This window comes from Podarcis vaucheri (assembly GCF_965113315.1).
Source record: "Podarcis vaucheri genome assembly, chromosome: 3".
In the NCBI taxonomy this organism is placed as follows: Eukaryota; Metazoa; Chordata; class Lepidosauria; order Squamata; family Lacertidae; genus Podarcis; species Podarcis vaucheri.
In genome coordinates, this window is record NC_138761.1 from 96,550,735 (window position 1) to 96,568,753 (window position 18,019).

Sequence of the window (18,019 nt, forward strand, 5' to 3'; positions counted from 1 at the left end):
CAGCAATGCCTGGAGGGCCACAGACACAAATGAGATCCAAAAGGCTTTCTACCTTAGTTGCAACATTGGTAATTCAGTGCTGCCATTCACACCCTGAGGGATCTCACTGCTGTTCTGCTGACATTCTACAGGAGGTATTTCATCCATTGTCTTGTTTACAATGCTGAGCACATTCAGTAGCTTTATCATCTGTCCTCAGGGTCGGTCCAGGGCATTTTGCTACCTGAGGCGGAGCAGCAAATAGCAACCTCCAAAGATGCATTGTACCCCTGAAATACACAGAATTGGTTTTAAAGGATAGCGTGGGATCCACAACAAAATGTTGCTTGTGGAGTAGAAGAAGAAGAAGAGTTTGGATTTGATATCCCGCTTTATCACTACCCGAAGGAGTCTCAAAGCGGCTAACATTCTCCTTTCCCTTCCTCCCCCACAACAAACACTCTGTGAGGTGAGTGGGGCTGAGAGATTTCAGAGAAGTGTGACTGGCCCAAGGTCACCCAGCAGCTGCATGTGGAGGAGCGGAGACGCGAACCCGGTTCCCCAGATTGCAAGACTACTGCTCTTAACCACTACACCACACTGGCTCTCCACTTTGTGGTACCAGTCCATCAGCCAGCCATGCTTTCTTTCATACCCTCTCTCCCATAGTTCTCTCTCTCTCTCTCTCTCTCTCTCTCTCTCACACACACACACACACACACACACACACACACCACAGACCAAACCGCTTCTGCTGCACAGAACACTGTGACAAGTGCCAGAGCACACAGAAACACTGTTTACCTTTCCGCTGCAGCCAGGGAGCGGGTAGCGCTGTAGTCTAAACCACTAAGCCTCGTGTTTTGGGCCTGCTGATCAGAAGGTCGGCAGTTCAAGTCTGCGTAACAGGGTGAGCTCCAGTTGCTCTGTCTCAGCTCCTGCCAACCTAGCAGTCCGAAAGCATACTAGTGCAAATAGGTACCGCTGTGGCAGGAAGTTAAACGGCGTTTCTGTGCACTCTTGCACTCATCACAGTATCCCATTGGGCCAAAAGCAGTTTAGTCATGCTGACCCCATGACCCAGAAAGCTGTCTACGGACAAACGCCGGCTCCTTCGGCCTGAAAGCGAGATGAGCATCACACCCCATAGTCAAGTTTGATTGGACTTAGCTGTCCAGGGATCCTTTACCTTTACCTTGTTAACAGTAGCTTAATTCCACATCCCACCCCATGCTCCTCATACCCTTAGCAGCAACTCCATAGTGAGGAATTAGCAAGCAAAGCATTTCAGAGTACAGAGTAAAGCATTTATTACCTGCTAATGTCTGCATGGTCAAGCTGCTGTTAAAGTCAGATTACTTTCCTGGTGTGTGTCTGTGTGTATATTGCTCAGGGAACTGAAATGCCATTGTGCCCATGTTGTCTAGGCCACAAGTTCAAATTCAGCTCAAAGCCTCTATTGTTTCATTACTTTTCCATCACAAGCGACGAATGACTCAGTTGGTCTCCATATAGATGATGGGATGAACGCCTGCCCCATAAACCTCTGCAGCATGGAGTCACAGGCATGTTTGACTCCAGGACACAAAGTTGGCATTGACTGACATCGACCCTTCTTCTATAGGTGACCCTCCTCCTAGACACAGCTGTGACAAGAGCCTTTGAAAATGAGAATTGCTGAGCAGCTCAAAATCCAAGATGGATAAAATGTTAAAATTGCAGTGCAGAAAGGGTAGAGGGAAGAATAGAGACACACACTGAAATTAATGGCACTTATGTTAGTTCTGTCTCGCTTGCCCATTGATTTTTTTGTGTTGTAGCTTCAATGCACTCTGTCAGCAGAACCAAAAGAGCATCATTACTTTCTTCTTTTCCTTTTAGAAGAAGGGGTGATTGTACGCCAAGCTGAGATCTGCTTCTGCCATCATTTATATTGGGCAGAATCCAGCCAGAGGTAAACACCATTAAGTCAAACTGATTCCAACAGAAGAGAACCTGCTGCCAGGGCACCATATTAAGGTTACCAGATTTTTTTTCAATGAAACTGGAGACACTTTTCAACTTCATTGGATTTTGTATGAGGACTGATTTGTAAATCCAGGGACTGTCCCCGGGAAACGGGGACGTCTGGTAACCCGAGGTACCACTGTACTTGTCACAGAAGGGTAATTCAAGGCACTTCAAGGACAGACACTTTTGGCAACGCTTGGCTTCCCTTCTTTTCCTTTATAAATGAGACAGATGAGTGTTTCATTCCACCCACAATGCAAGAATCTCTGTGGAGAGGATACTTGAATTGATAATGCATAAATAAAATGTACAGTGGTACCTCGGGTTACATACGCTTCAGGTTAGAGACGCTTCAGGTTACAGACTCTGCTAACCCAGAAATAGTACCTCGGGTTAAAAACTTTGCTTCAGGATGAGAACAGAAATCGCACTGCGGCGATGCAGCAGCAGTGGAAGGACCCATTAGCTAAAGTGGTGCTTCAGGTTAAGAACAGTTTCAGGTTAAGAACGGACCTCCGGAACGAATTAAGTACGTAACCAGAGGTACCACTGTATTGCTTGTGTACTGTGTACTGCATATGAAACTTAATAGAGACTGTACCACTGGACAAGTTACTGCTGTTATATGTTGCTATTGCATTTACATGAAAACCAATAAAAAGTATTTGGGGCGAAATAATTTGGGGTGGTGGGAGTTGTGTGATCCAGCAAAGCCTAGAGGGATGTAAGTTAGCAATTCCTGATTTAATTTCATCTCCTTTTGTGCTGGCCGGATTCTTTTGCCTTTAAGAGTTCAATCACTAGAGGCTTGTCTACACGCCACAGTTTACTTTGTGTCTGCAGCTGTTTGTTTCCTATTTAATTTGTGCAGTCCACATGCCATTACTCTCAAACACTCTTGATGCCTCCCCCCTGTAAATTTAGGTTTACCCAGTATGGGGATAATCGGATAGATTGGGAGAAATCAGGTTCCAAAATGCTCCACCCAGAGTTGCATGCTGTGCTGCTGTAGTGCTGATATTCATGTCCATACATTTCCAGCGGGCATCTGCACTAGCTTCTTGCACTTGGCCACAAGCAGTAAAAGAACAAAACGAACTGATCTGAAATCATTTCACAGAATTGGAAGGGACTGCAAAGGGCCATTTAGTCCAACCCCCTGCAAGGCAGCCCAGCCAGATGTGGGTGGGGTATAAATATTATTATTATTATTATTATTATTATTAGCCATCCAACCTCTGCTTAAAAACCTCCAAGGAAGGAGAGTCCACTGCCTCTTGTGGAAATCTGTTCCACTGTCCAACAGCTTACAGTCAAATTCAAATTCAGTAATAAATTATCCACTAGGTTTCTCCCTGGAGTAAGCTTCTCATCCCCAGCTGAAATGAGATGCCTTTGTGGAAGAAGGCAGAGAGGGAAAGCTGCTGACACAAGCAGTCCTACTCCCTCCATGCTGGCACTCCCTATGTCTGTCTCATGCTGACTCACTCTCTGCAGTGACATTATGATGAGTGATCCGAAAGCCTCGTGTCTCCTCCGTACGGAACGCCCTTCGGAATGAGAGTGCCGTTATTCTCGGCCAGCTAAGCCTCCTTTTCCCGGTGGCCCTGGGAGATTAATTCCCTGCCCTAGTTTTGGCCCTCTTGCACAACCAGCAGGGCTGCCTGCACGCTAGGCGGAAGCTGTTGTCTGACTGTATTTTTTGCATCTGCTGCGTCATAATATTATGGCTCAGTTCACTTCCAGTTATCTGTGTCAGGCGTCCAAATGAGCAGATTTCAAACCTCTGGGGCTTTGCCTGATGCTGAAAACTTAAGGTACATACGTGTGGGTTTTTCTGCTGTGGGGTGAGAATCTTGTTCTCCCCTGTACCCAGTGGCGTAGCGTGGGTTGTCAGCACCCGGGGCAAGGCAAGTAATTTGCGCCCCCTAACCCGTGGATTTGCACCCCCTAACCCTAACCCCCAGATGTTGCGCCCGGTGCGGCCGGCACCCCCTTCACCCCCCACGCTACGCCACTGCCTGTACATCTTCATCAAAAAAGAGATCTGTATAAAATCTAACCTCCACATAAGCTTTCTGCAAGTAAATCAGGATGAGTGCTCAACAAACAGGCTGTCTGGAAGGGCCCAATTTCTCTGCTGCCACCATTTAAAAGGATTGCATGTGCCTAAACATATTTTTTAAATGGCCATAGAGCAGGCATAGGCAAACTTGGCCCTCCAGATGTTTTGGGACTACAACTCCCATCATCCCTAGCTAACAGGACCAGTGGTCAGGGATTATGGGAATTGTAGTCTCAAAACATCTGGAGGGCCGAGTTTGCCTATGCCTGCCATTGAGAAAGATAGGCAGAGTACTTTGCCTTGCCTACCCTACAAAAGCACTTTGCACTCAAGTAAAAGGAGCCAGAGCAGCTTTGAGCATGCACAGTCTGCTTTGCCACAAACATACTGGGGACAAGTTTGTGCTAGCAGTGTTTTGCAGCATGTAAATGCCCTGGAAGAAAGGCGAATGGGGAACTTTTAAGAACTGAATGGGATGTGTAACAGCCTTGAACTGTTAGCCCCCTCACAATAGGACAAAAATTACTAAAACACGAAGGGCTGCTTCCTTCTCTTGAGCCACAAAACAAGCAGAGATATCCACAGCAATGCTATTGCCCGACTGCCCTCTGGGGTATTACTCTCAAAACTGTGCGCTTTAAATTGTTAACAGATCTGCCTGCAAGAAAGCATATTAATTATACTCGAGTGAATCCACAGAGAGGCGTAACCACACCACATCCCTAGGCTGTTTGCAAAGCTTAAGTCAGAAACTGGGAGTCAGCACACGGATCAGACCGTCTGAACATTTTTATCAAAGAGCCAGAGGCAGGGAGGCCTCTTCTGCACTTGATGAGCCATGCACTTGGCCGGGATATATTTGAACAACTTCACAAAGTATTTACAAAGCGTCATTCATGGACTGGGGGAAAAGCAGAGATCCAGTCAGATTCTGTACTTTTGAAGGCTTTAAAGCAAATACCTATGGAAAGAAATTGCAGTTGCCAAGTGGTTACAGCATCATACGTGAAACCCCAGAAGGGGAAATTCATTTTCCTTTAAAGGCAGGGGCGGGGCAGCACCAATTCTAATGAGAAAAAGACAAGGAGGCAAACCCCAAACAAACGCACTGGTGAAGCAGCACCCCAGCAGGGTGGAACTCCACCCTCCAGACCCATCAGCTGACCTTACCCAGTGATGTCAGCTGACTGGCAGGCAGGCAGGGTTTAGGGGGGAAATAGCCTCATGGTCCAACCATCTTGGTCTATGGGCTGAAGTTTCCCCACGCATTTTTAAAAAGTAAAGCATTCAACAGTATTGTTTTCTTTCAGGGCAAGAGACATTCATGGGCAGAAAGTGAAATGTTGCTTCTGTGAGGAAAAGTGGCTCTTATGTGAAACCGTGCCAATTGCAATTATGTAATTTGGAGGGGGGTGCACATACCCATCCACTCCTGCAGTCCTGTGGTCCCTGTGATTTTTGTGGGTATATTCTGCAATATTCCATTGATGCAATAATAGTAAATTGGTGTTTGATTTCTACTGGACCATCCATACACCATTCTGCCTTAGCAGTTGTTCTGCAATGCTTCCCCCAATATTACTCCAGGGTCTGTGTTCTAAATTACCCACTTGATGGTCAGATGGGAAAGAGTTCTCACCAGCCCTTCTTAGCACAGAAGTAATTTTACTTTGCTGCTGTTACTTTGCTGCTGGGATACCCAGCCAGATGGACAGGGTATAAATAATAAAGTACATCATCATCATTATTATTATTATTATTATTATTATTATTATTATTCCAAGGAAGAAAAGGTGATCCCTCAAGAGATCTCCATCATTATATGCTCTAACCATTTTGTCTCCCATTTCATTGCTCCTAGCTGTCCAGTAAACCACGGATTGCTGGCTGCTGAGAAGACAAGAGCCTAGAAGTGATGGTGACCCCAACCAATAAGTCACCCACCTATTCCACATGAGAATAATGACTGAAAACAGGCTGCCTGAATGAAAAAAAAAATGCCCAAAGCTGTTTTACATTGCCTCTGCTGCAAGGAAACACTCTGCTCAAATAGGCCTCTTTTTCACAAATAGCCAATCCATACGAAAGAGATTTCGCCATTCCCCACTTGGTCATAAAGATCAGATACTGACAAAACGTTTTATGAAGTACCATCTGGTCGATTTATTTCATGCTAAAACTTGCATTTCTCTCCATCACCCGCTAAAAATAATTTACACGAATGAGGGGACAACGAAACCTGAAAAGCTCTGGACCGCCTTCTGAAACTTTTAAAAACAACACAGCTTTGTGGAAAAAAATAAATAAATACCAGAATGTGTTCAACCACAAATGTAAGGAGAGAGGAAACAACTGTCCATGTGGTTGATCTGGCTATTGTCCAAAATGTCTCGAAACAGCCCTGTGACTTGGCAGGGCGGGTGAGCAAAGGGGAGTCCCTCTCTCTCCACCTTCCTCACCTCTAATCCTTTCAGAGCAGCTCATAATGGACTTTAAAAGAAGACCGAAATCCATGCACAGGATAAACCGACTGGTACACTTGTTTATCGCAGGAGTCCAGTGAATTGGTGCCAGTTAAGACTTGTGTGTGTGTGTGTGTGTGTGTGTGTGTGTAAGCCAGGGGGGTGGGGAACCTGTTTGCTTCCCCTTTCCTCCAGAGGAAGCCCACCTACAACTCCCTTCAGCCCCAGCCAGCATGCCCAATGGTCAGAGCTGATGGGAGGTGGAAGGCCAAGTGAATCCCCTCTCCCGCACGCCAGCATCCCCACCACCCGTGCTACACCCATCCCATTTCACTGGGGCCACGAAGTTGTTGGGCAGCATGCCCCTCCGCCCTTCGCAGGCTCCTTTCCACCAGTTGGGGTCGGAATCGTCCAGGATCCGAATGACATCTCCACGTCGGAAGCCCAGCTCGCACGCCATTTGAGGCCGGAAGTCAAACAGCGCCCGCATGTAGGTCGGGTACCGGGGGCCTTGCTCCATGTCCCGCAGGAGGATGACTTTGTCCCGGGAGACGGAGGTCGTCCGATGGTGCTGCACCAGCTCGTTCAGAGAGTTGAAGGCGGCCGCGCCGAGGTAGTAGTGCCCGCTCAAGTCTCGGAAGACCCTGAAGTGCTGCACGTCGGGCCCCGTCTTAACCGAGAGCGAGAAGCCGCCCGGAGCGCTCTCGCTCTCGCGGATCATGAACGCGCCGTCGAAGCTCTGCCTGGCCAGCGCCTCGTCTGCAATGTCCCGCGGGAGCTTGCCCCAAAACCAGGGGTGGGGCTTGAAGGCGATGCGGTTCTCGGGGATGAGGCCCTCGCGCCCGCCCCGCTCCGCGTTGGCCCAGCGAGGCTCGGCATCTCTCTCCAAGACCTTCAGGACGTCGCCCCGTCGGAAGCTGAGCTCGTCCCAGTTGCGGGGTTGGAAGTCGTACTGGGCTACGGCTTCCATCCTCTGGAAGAAGAAGGTTGCCCCACTACGAAGCTGCTGCCCCTTTCTCCGACGGCGCTAGGATGGCCTCGCTTAAGGCGCTCTCGGGTTCCCGGGTGCAATCGCGCGCCAACCCCGCGCCTTCCGCACTCAATCCGGTCTCTAGGCGTTCGGCTGTTTTGGAAGAAGATGGGGGCTCCGGGGGAGGGTTTTTAAAACCCTTTCCTCTGCTAATCATCTTTCCCACCCTCCACTGCCACACATCCTCCCCCAAGCTGGGATGGTGGAAAAGGTGGAATGGAGAAAAACTTCTAAAGAAAAGTCATGTAGTAGCAGTAGTAATAAATAATGACAGCGGTTACATACACACGAGGATATTTTAGAAAGGAAATCTCTGCATTGTCTACATTTTTATTAACCCTGATTATGCTCTTCTTTTTCTGTACAAAAACATAAATGCAACAATATACAGTGGTACCTCGGATTACATACGCTTCAGGTTACATATGCTTCAGGTTACACACTCCGCTAAGCCAGAAATAGTACTTCAGGTTAAGAACTTTGCTTCAGGATGAGAACAGAAATTGTGCTGGATCCAAACTACAAGAAAGAAGATTCCACCTAAACATTAGGAAGAACTTCCTGACAGTAAGAGCTGTTCGACAGTGGAATTTGCTGCCAAGGAGTGTGGTGGAGTCTCCTACTTTGGAGGTCTTTAAGCAGAGGCTTGACAACCATATGTCAGGAGTGCTCTGATGGTGTTTCCTGCTTGGCAGGGGGTTGGACTCGATGGCCCTTGTGGTCTCTTCCAACTCTATGATTCTATGATTCTATGATTCTATGTGCTCCGGCGGCGCAGCAGCAGCAGGAGACCCCATTAGCTAAAGTGGTGCTTCAGGTTAAGAACAGTTTCAGGTTAAGTACGGACCTCCGGAACAAATTAAGTACTTAACCTGAGGTACCACTGTATTTGTATAAAACGTTTCTGTTCTTTAGCAAGGCAGTTCAAGCAGGTTCCATCTGAGTTCATGAGGACTTCCCACCAGCCAAGCTGGTTGCAGGATCACAGCCTAAAACTTTCTTGTCAGCAGGCCATGGGGCTGCAATCCTAAACACAGTTGTTATAATAGAGCCCTTATGTAGGTAGTGGGACACCTTTTGCTAGTTTTTTTCATAAACGGATCCATTCCAATTCACCCATCTCTCCGGCTTTTCCAACATCCCGGTTTGGGGTGGGTGGTGGGAGCAATTATTAACAGATGAAAGGGTTAAAACCCCTCTTAAAAAACCCAGTGTTCTTTCAAGTAGCTGCCTGGGAGGGGCTGCCATGTCGTTTTTCTCTGAAAGTTGATCATAATAGCTCAACAGGAACCATATAAGATGTTCCTGAGAAGCACACAAGAAGGCCATAGAACAGGGATGCAAGAGTCTGAGTGGACCTCCAAGTGTTTATGGACTACAACTCCCATCATCCCCTGACTGTTAGCCTGTGTAAGCAATGCCCATTCTTGCTGTGATCAAGGTTGGGCAGATGCAAATGACCAGAGGATCCTTGAAGCATGGTTCTGCAAAGGAAGGATTCCTTTCGAAAACAGCCCCTCATGGAATTTTGGGTTGAACGAAATTAACAAAATAATGCTCATACACAGACAGTGCTTGAAAGCTGAGATGTCATGCATTGCTGGTGTCAACACTGTTGCATGGCTGTTAGCAGCTGTCAGCACCTAACACACCTTTCGCCAACCTAGTGCCCTCAGGGAATTTTGGACTACAATTCCCATGAGCCCTAGCCAACCCTATTGTGTTGGCTGCAGCTGAAGGGAGTTAAGAGACCAAAATGGCTGTGACAGCTGGGGCTGATGGAAGTTAGGAGTCGAACACATCTGGAAGGATGACTTTGGACTGCAATGTCTGTCATTGTGATGAGCAGGCTGATGTTCTAATTGCCTCTGGGGATGGGGAGATGCATTCATGCTGAGGATAAGAAGTCTGTTTCAGTTTCTAAGCTACAATGACATCAAATGTTCTCATGACAAGTTAGCTTTCTTTTCCTGAGGTAGGAAACAGAGCAACAAGGGCAGCCGGATTGCTTAATTTCCATGCACACTCTTCTTACACTACCACATTTAACTGAGCACCATCAACCATTTGAGGCATTTGTCTTTAGGGTATAACTAGACTTGATACTAAATTCTTCTTATGCATTTAACATGAGGGATTTTTTTTTTTTAAAATGCAAATAGTATGAGGTGGGGAAGCTGATACAATTATGAGTATTGGCTCAGGTGTGGCTTGGCTGAAATCTTGGCTTTTAAACAACATTTTATAAATCCGGGAACAAAAGGCCATTGCAATGACAACATGGAATTGTTAAGACGATATGTCTCGAGATTGAAATACCATGAAGATTTAGGGAGGGTTTAGTAGATGAAGTCCCATATAATTAGTGGAAGATTATTGACTAAGTGTTGATTACATGCTCATTATTAAAGCATGCTAATTGAAGATTATCGCTTGCCGTAAAATACCAAATTAATTGTGGCATGTAAACACGCAAGGCCTTCAGAAAGGATTTCTCTCCCACCTGCATCACTTCAAAGTTGTTTAGATAAACAACCTCTATCGTCTGGTTTTCTGTATGCCAAATTACATTTAAATCATTACTCCCTGCTACTCACTTGGTAAGTCTCTGTACTGTTACCAGCCACATGACAGGAGGATGCAGTCATGGGGAGTGTGCTTCAACCTGCTGAATGTTTGCCTGCTTAAAATACAGGAGCTGCCTTTCTTTTTTTCACCTGGCAGGTGGAACAAAAAAGTCCACAAAACATGCCACAATAAATGTGTTAGTCTTTAACCAAGACTTTTGAGTTGGTAGCGTATTCTGTGGAAAGGTCCAGGGTCTGAAGTGACTTCAGCAAGGGACAAACTGAACGTACATCCTTATATTGTAGTAGTATTAGTTCCGCTAGTACTGCAAGGTGCTGCTTTAATTAAAGGATCCCTACCTTCTCTAGGCTCCTGCCGACCCAGCAGTTCGAAAGCACATCAAAGTGCAAGTAGATAAATAGGTACCGCTCCGGCGGGAAGGTAAACGGCATTTCCGTGCGCTGCTCTGGTTCACCAGAAGCGGCTTAGTCATGCTGGCCACATGACCCAGAAGCTGTATGCCGGCTCCCTTGGCCAATAAAGCGACATGAGCGCCGCAACCCCAGAGTCGGCCACGACTGGACCTAGTGGTCAGGGGTCCCTTTACCTTTACCTTCTCTAGTAAGGGACGCGGGTGGCGCTGTGGGTTAAGCCACAGAGCCTAGGACTTGCAGATCAGAAGGTCGGTGGTTCGAATCCCTGTGATGGGGTGAGCTCCGATTGCTCGGTTCCTGCTCCTGCCAACCTAGCAGTTCGAAAGCACGTCAGAGTGCAAGTAGATGAATAGGTACCGCTCCGGCGGGAAGGCAAACGGCATTTCTATGCGCTGCTCTGGGGGAAGCAATTTTGGCCATTTCCTCCTTCTTCCTCTACGCCATGAAAAACCTCTTCCAGAAATGAAAGGGGATCTTCCATTTGCTATGAGCATGTCCTGCTATAAGTTCTTCTAATCGCTTAATTGCACAGTTGTTTCAAAAGGCTATTTGAACAAGTACAGTAGTTAAAATAAACCACAGTTAACATCTTTGTTCTGGAATCGGTAAGAAGGAGAAAAGTAGGCAGAGTTCTGCAACAGAAGAGTTGCTATGGCAATTCCGCTCTGAAGAAGAGCAGGATAATTAAAACATAACAAATCCCACAGAATATGTCAGTTCCTTTGCCACCTAAAAGTTACGCTGCTTCGCCCTTCTAGGGCGGTGCTCGGGTCTTATGGCACAATTCCCTTTTTCGTCCAGTGAATGAGCATTTCTCTCTCATTTGGTGTACACAGTCTGCAAGTCATCCCTCGAAGCATCACTGCTGTTTTTACATTACAAGCATTACATTTTCCAAAGTGATGAGTTCAAATGGTAATAGCCTCAGACTGGGACAATGCAATATTCCCTCCGATAGTTCATTTATGACCACACAGTGTGGCAGCAACCAAGCCTGTGGTGGGAGTGCTCCAGGATCCTTTTAAGAGAAAAACTATGTGAGGAAACACCAGCAAGCTCCCATTCTAGTGAGCCCCTTCTGTTTCTCAAGTCACCTTTCTTTCCTTAGGCTTCAAGTGTTTGGCTTCGGGCTGTGTGACTCCCTACTATTCAGAACTGGAGCACATCACCCCTGCATTTAAATCAGGAAACACTGGTGAGTGACTGGTTCGCAGCACCCTCCTGTTTTACAATTTAAAACACTCACTTTACGTCCTTAAGATATCAATGACTTCCCTTCTTCCCTTACCATGCTTTCTTTTACATTCCACAAATCCCTGCAAATTTTTACAAAAATTCCATTATTGCATCCATCAAAACTTGTTTACACTGTTGAATTTATCTTAATGCTGCCAGCGTTTTCAGCTGTACACAATTATTTCCCAAATAATCAATAAACGTTTTCCAATCTTCTGTAAACGTATGTTCTTCTTGTTCTCTTATTCTATATATTAAGTCTGCAAGTTGTGCATATTCTGTCAACTTAAGTTGCCATTCTTCTTTGGTTGGGACCTCACTTGTTTTCCATTTTTGGGCTAATAAAACTCAGGCTGCAGTAGTGGTATACATAAATAACCTTTTTTGACACCTGGGAATTTCAGTCTGAATTATCCCCAACAGAAAGGACTCTGGTTTTCTGGGAGGAAGTACTTTTAAACATTTTTTCCCCAATTCATTATGGATCCTTTCCCAATACTCTTTCACAAGTCCACCACATATGAAAGAACATTCCCTCCACCTCTTTGCATCTCCAGCACTTATCCGATTCAGATTTATATATCTTAGCAAGCCTACTCGGAGTTAAATACCATCTGTAAATCATTTTCAGGTAGTTCTCCTTCAAAGAATAACCTCAACCTCCAGCCCTCAACCTCGGCCCTCCAGATGTTTTGAGACTACAGTTCCCATCATCCCTGACCACTGGTCCTGCTAGCTAGGGATCACGGGAGTTGTAGGCCAAAAACATCTGGAGGGTTGAGGTTGAGGAAGCCTGAATAACATGCTGTAAACTTTGAGTCACTTTTCCAGAGTTTTCCCCAGAGGTTAAAATCTATATTGTGCCCTAGATACACACTATACATTTAAAGCACTATCATACCACTTTAAACAGCCAAGGATTCCCTCAAAGAATCCTGGGAACTGTGGCATGTTAAGGGGCTTGTTTGGAGACCCCATTCCCCTCAAAGAGATGCAGTTTCCAGAGAGGCTTAATAATCAACCCCTCTGATCACTGCACTCCGGGAATTGTAGCTCTGGGAACGGAATAAGGGTGTGCTAACAACTCTCAGCACCCTTAACAAACTACACCTCCCAGAATTCTTTGAGGGTAGCTGTGACTGTTTAAAGAGGCATGATACTGCTTCAAGTGCAGATGGGGTCAGATTCCAGCGGTTAACGTAAATGGGAGTACAGCCTAAAAAGTTGAGGAACTGGCCAAAGTGCATATATGCTGTGAATCCTGCCACTGTGGGAAGGGTGCTGCCTTGGGAAAGGAAACTAATCAGTGTGGAAGGTGTGGAGACACCCACAGTAGCCTTAGCAACCCCATTCACAGCAGACAATACAGAGACAGCTCCCATTTTGGGTGGCAACCATGCCCATGGCTACCCAGGCACCTAAATATACACCACACCTGCCCCCTACTGCATATCAGCATTTAAAAAAACAACGTGGTGGCAATGGCACTACAACTGCACATAGATTTCCCACCCACACTGTCACAACCCTGAGATTAAGAGTCTCAAGTTCTACCAACTGAGCGATTCACAGGGCTCAGTTGGCTTTTACGGTAAGTCTCTGCTAGAAGTCTGTACAGTGGTACCTCGGGTTTCAGGTTAAGAACGGACCTCCAGAACGAATTAAGTTCTTAACCTGAGGTACCACTGTATTTTATCAAGTCTGTATAGTGGTACCTCAGGTTAAGTACTTAATTCATTCTGGAGGTCCATTCTTAACCTGAAATTGTTCTTAACCTGAAGCACCACTTTAGCTAATGGGGCCTCCTGCTGCCGCCGGGCCGCTGGAGCACAATTTCTGTTCTCAACCTGAAGCAAAGTTCTTACCCCAAGGTACTATTTCTGGGTTAGCTCCATTGATTCTAGAATTAGATGTATTGTGTAGACAGCCCAAGGTTTTTTAGTTGGCTTGTTTCAGTAAACCGTAGCTCGAAGGCTCACCACAGTTTGTCCAGTTTTTGACATCATGCTAAACTGTGATTAATTCGAAAAACAGAAGCAAAACCTTGCAATCTCCTTTTCACAGCTCGCCCAGAGAAATAGAGGGGAGCAGGAATGCACAAGCCTAGACTGGCCTAGCTTCATTCATGTCATGATAAATTATAATTTATAGTTACGCCCAAATGCATCCCAAGAGTCACTGAAAGGAATGCCTTAAAGGAGTGATACCAGGATTCACTTGGCATCCCAAAGATCAGAAGGGAGAAACCCGATGGAAGCAGATTCCCTCTGGTTTCATTAGCTGATTCCTCAAGACCCGTAAAGACTATTTGAGTGATAGCCAACTAAGTCATACACAGAGTACACTTATTGACATCAATGGGCTTAAGTTTAATCTTTTGGTTTCAGCAGATCTTTTCCAAGGATGACTAACATTGGTTATCACTACTTGTTCTGAAAGCTGACTTCTTTTCAAAATCCCATTCCCTGACTGGATGACTCCTGGTGTAGAAGGCAGTATCTCAATTTCCTGTCTTTAACCTCACCATTTTCCAGAAGTATTGTTTCTTTTCAAAGACGAACAGCATTTCAGCCTTACAAGCATTCTCTTTGTATGTTATGCACAATGACGTTTTGCTCATATATTGCTCCAAATTTTCTATCCAGACCATCACAGTCAGTTCAAAATTGAAGGAAAACCTTCCCCTGAAATGTATACAGTGGTACCTTGGTTTTCAAACTTAATCCGTTCTGGGAGTCCATTCGACTCCCGAAACCATTCGAAAACCAAGGTGTGGCTTACGATTGGCTGCAGGAGCTTCCTGCACTCGATTGGAAGCCGCGGAAGCCATGTCAGACATTTGGCTTCCGGAAACCATTCGCAAACTGGAACACTTAGTCCCGGGTTTGCGGCGTTTGGGAGCCAATTTGTTCGACAACTAAGCCGTTTGGGAACCAAGGTACCACTGTATAGCCGGTGTTTTCTTTGGATGTCAGCAGTGTAATTAATTCTAGAAATCAAGCTATAGGAAGACCTTACAATAAGACTTCAGAGGAGTAGGCTTGATGAACCAAAGCTTATTGAATCAATGTTTTAAATTTTGTTCTTTTGTAGAAAACTATGGATTTGAAAATATTGCAACATCTGATGTCACTGGTCTATTATGTTTTTCCTTAAGTTTCTTGGGAGGTGATTTTGGTCTTTTCTAGGAAATCTATCGGTGTTCTCTTGCTACCTTCAACATCTTCTTTTTGTCACCCTGAGGACTGAGTTTCTTCTTATGCATAAACCATGTTACATACAAGCATGGCTGCATTTCAAAGCCATCCTACCAAAGAACAAGGCCTCCTTCTTCACAGTCTCTCCTGTATGGTGAGATTTCAGCAGCCGTTTTTGCAGTTCTTCCATTGCTTCTGCGATAAGTCAAAAGCAGAGTTGTTTTCTTAATGGCAGCAATTTGTGCAGATGGCGTGATGGATGAGGGGACCACACAACGGGATAATGTCAAACTGATATGAATATAAATATTGTGTAAACATATTGCATAAGAAAGCAATTGGTTGTTCCCAGCACACTTCCAAATGGAGGCCCTCTCACATTTCTCTGGGTATTCCTCCCACCCAGGAAAGCTGGAGGTGGGAAGAGAAAACAGATGTTAACTACAGATCAGAAAAGGGTTTCGAACTCTGACAATGTGAGTCTGGATCAGGAAGCTCCTGTGTATGATAGATCCCAGCCTCAAGTTTCAATCTGGACATTAAAATAAATTAATTAAAAAGCACTGCTGTACTGTAAGCTGAGGAAGACGTCATGCAGTACTGGGATATGGCCTCATTCAGAAAAGCAAAACGTCTTGCTGAACAATTTACTGGCTGTTATCCAAATCCCAGAAGAAGAAAAAGAAGAAAGAGACCATCACTCAAAAACATCATCCTGACTAAAGTGGTTTGCAATAAATTTCCCTGCAGGCAAGCAAAACATGCTTATTGTTCCTTAAGAACGACCTTAAGTTCCTTAAGAACGACCTTAGCTGGCGACAAAATTCAAGGTGCATGAAAAGTTATCTGCATTTCAGACATGAGGGTGGAGAGAGGTGAGCACATTTGCCTCCGTGTTCCCACCCATTTAAAGGTGGCAAATTGTTAGAGAAGGAAGGAAGAAATCCAAGGAAATCAACCTGTAGGAATCCTGCTCACCATAACAACCTGGAAAACAGATGTTTTCCAGTGCAGGCTTGGTGCATAACAGAACATACCATTAACATTCAACTGCAGAAGCAATTTGGGCAGAAGATAATCGCAGCAACAAGTTAAGGCAATTCCAGGGGAGGATTACTGCCATCACACCAAGGAGAATGTCAAAGCATTCATAAGAGATGCAAGGACTCCTAAGAGATGCATCACTAATCTTGACTCACTGTGGGTGTTTTATTCTAGGGATTAAGGTAGGATTTCAAACCCCCTTTCCCCCTGTCTTCTGCATTAGTCATCACCCTCCTGCTCCTTGAAGGAACTCTGCCCCTTTTCCCCTGCCTACTTACATCTGTATACTTGGGACTCCATCTCGGAACACCGAAATCTCTTGTTCCTTTCGCATCTGGCACTATTTTCTGGTGGGATTCAATCACATCTTGGCAAATTCAGGCTGCTCAGTTGAAGCTGATTAGGAGCTCTTGTGCAACAAACCCTAATCCCCGCAAATAACTGACTTTTTGCAAGAAGGAAAGTGATTGGGGAATGGACAGCAAAACGTGGCAATAACATTCGCTTGATAACAAGCAAATTGAGATACAGTGGTACCTCGCAAGACGAATGCCTCGCAAGACAAAAAACTCGCTAGACGAAAGGGTTTTTTGTTTTTTGAGCTGCTTCGCAAGACAATTTCCCCTATGGGCTTGCTTCGCAAGACGGAAACGTCTTGCAAGTTTGTTTCCTTTTTCTTAACACCGTTAATACAGTTGCGACTTGACTTCCAAGATCAACTCATAGAACGTGGTGTGGTAGCCTTTTTTGAGGTTTTTAAAGACTTTGGTGATTTTTGAAGCTTTTCCAAAACTTTCCCGACACTGTGCTTCGCAAGACGAAAAAAATCGCAAGACGACAAAACTCACGGAACGAATTAATTTCGTCTTGCGAGGCCCCACTGTACGTGCTTAATAGTACTGTCTAACAAACCAGGCTGCATGCTCGTTAAACAGGCTTTCTGTAAGTAACATGAACAAAGTTTTTTGGGGGGAGAACCTGTGGTCCTCCAGATGTTGTTGCACCCCACTGATACCATTCCTTACCATTGGCCATGCTAACTGGGGCTGGTGGAATCTACAGTTGACAACAACACACAGGCACCCCATCTTTGGCCTAAGCACACAAAACTAGATTTGCTCGTGCTAATCTCTTGTCACCCTTGCTTCCCAAATCTCCCCCTCACTCAGTTATTGTCCACTCACCAACTCCCACACAATTTCAATTTAGATCATACATGGTTTGGGGCAGGGACCTGGCTTTTATTTATATAATGCTGCAAACATCCTATGTACACTAATAAAAGGGAAAGAAGCTACCATCACGGACACATTGAAACTTGTAACTTTTGCTCTTGGCACCCGTCTGTCTCATGAGACAATGGAGTGCACCTCGGGGGGTGAAGTCAAACCACTGTATTTAGCAGCAGCAAAGTGGCCTCCCCAGGGCGCATGCCTGGACTGTATGTATGGAGGTCCTAGGCCATCTAGACAATAAGACCCCTCCTCAGCCTCACTGATGTGGTCTAAAGGAAAACAGAGCAATACATTTGGCACCAGCTTGGCTGAAGGAGTTGCCAGAAAGAGGCATGCAAGGTGCCATCCAACCGCCTTAGGGTCTCCACTCTGGATTTGTGTAGGGTTTATGCCATAGCCTTTTCTTCTCCTAAAGAAAGGCAGCAGATGTTTAGAATCAGTTTTTCTTTTTCTAGATTGACTACCTTCCCAGGCTGACGAGCCCAATATGCTCCTCACTTCCCTCTAGCATCTGCAGAAACTGCCTTCTTGACTGTTGGATTAGCTATTGGTCTCGTCTGCTCAATCTGCTGGAGCCTGTCTTTGCATGCAGGGGAATTTCCTAATTCACAGAGGGTTTGAGACCCATTGGCTACACTCACCTAGTTTAGCCAAAATAAAAAAATTCCTTCCTGTAGCACCTTAAAGACCAACTAAGTTAGTTCTTGGTATAAGCTTTCGTGTGCATGCACACTTCTTCAGATACTAGTTTAGCCAGCC

At 45.6% G+C, this 18,019-nt stretch overlaps 1 pseudogene across 1 annotated transcript; it reads right to left on the minus strand.

Annotated features, from left to right (window-relative positions):
- Nucleotides 1-6,192: 6,192 nt before the first annotated feature.
- Nucleotides 6,193-7,900, minus strand: LOC309528445 (growth factor receptor-bound protein 2 pseudogene; annotated as a pseudogene). The gene has a single exon. The product of its transcript is annotated as a growth factor receptor-bound protein 2 pseudogene (transcript).
- Between the last annotated feature and the right edge of the window lie 10,119 nt (nt 7,901-18,019).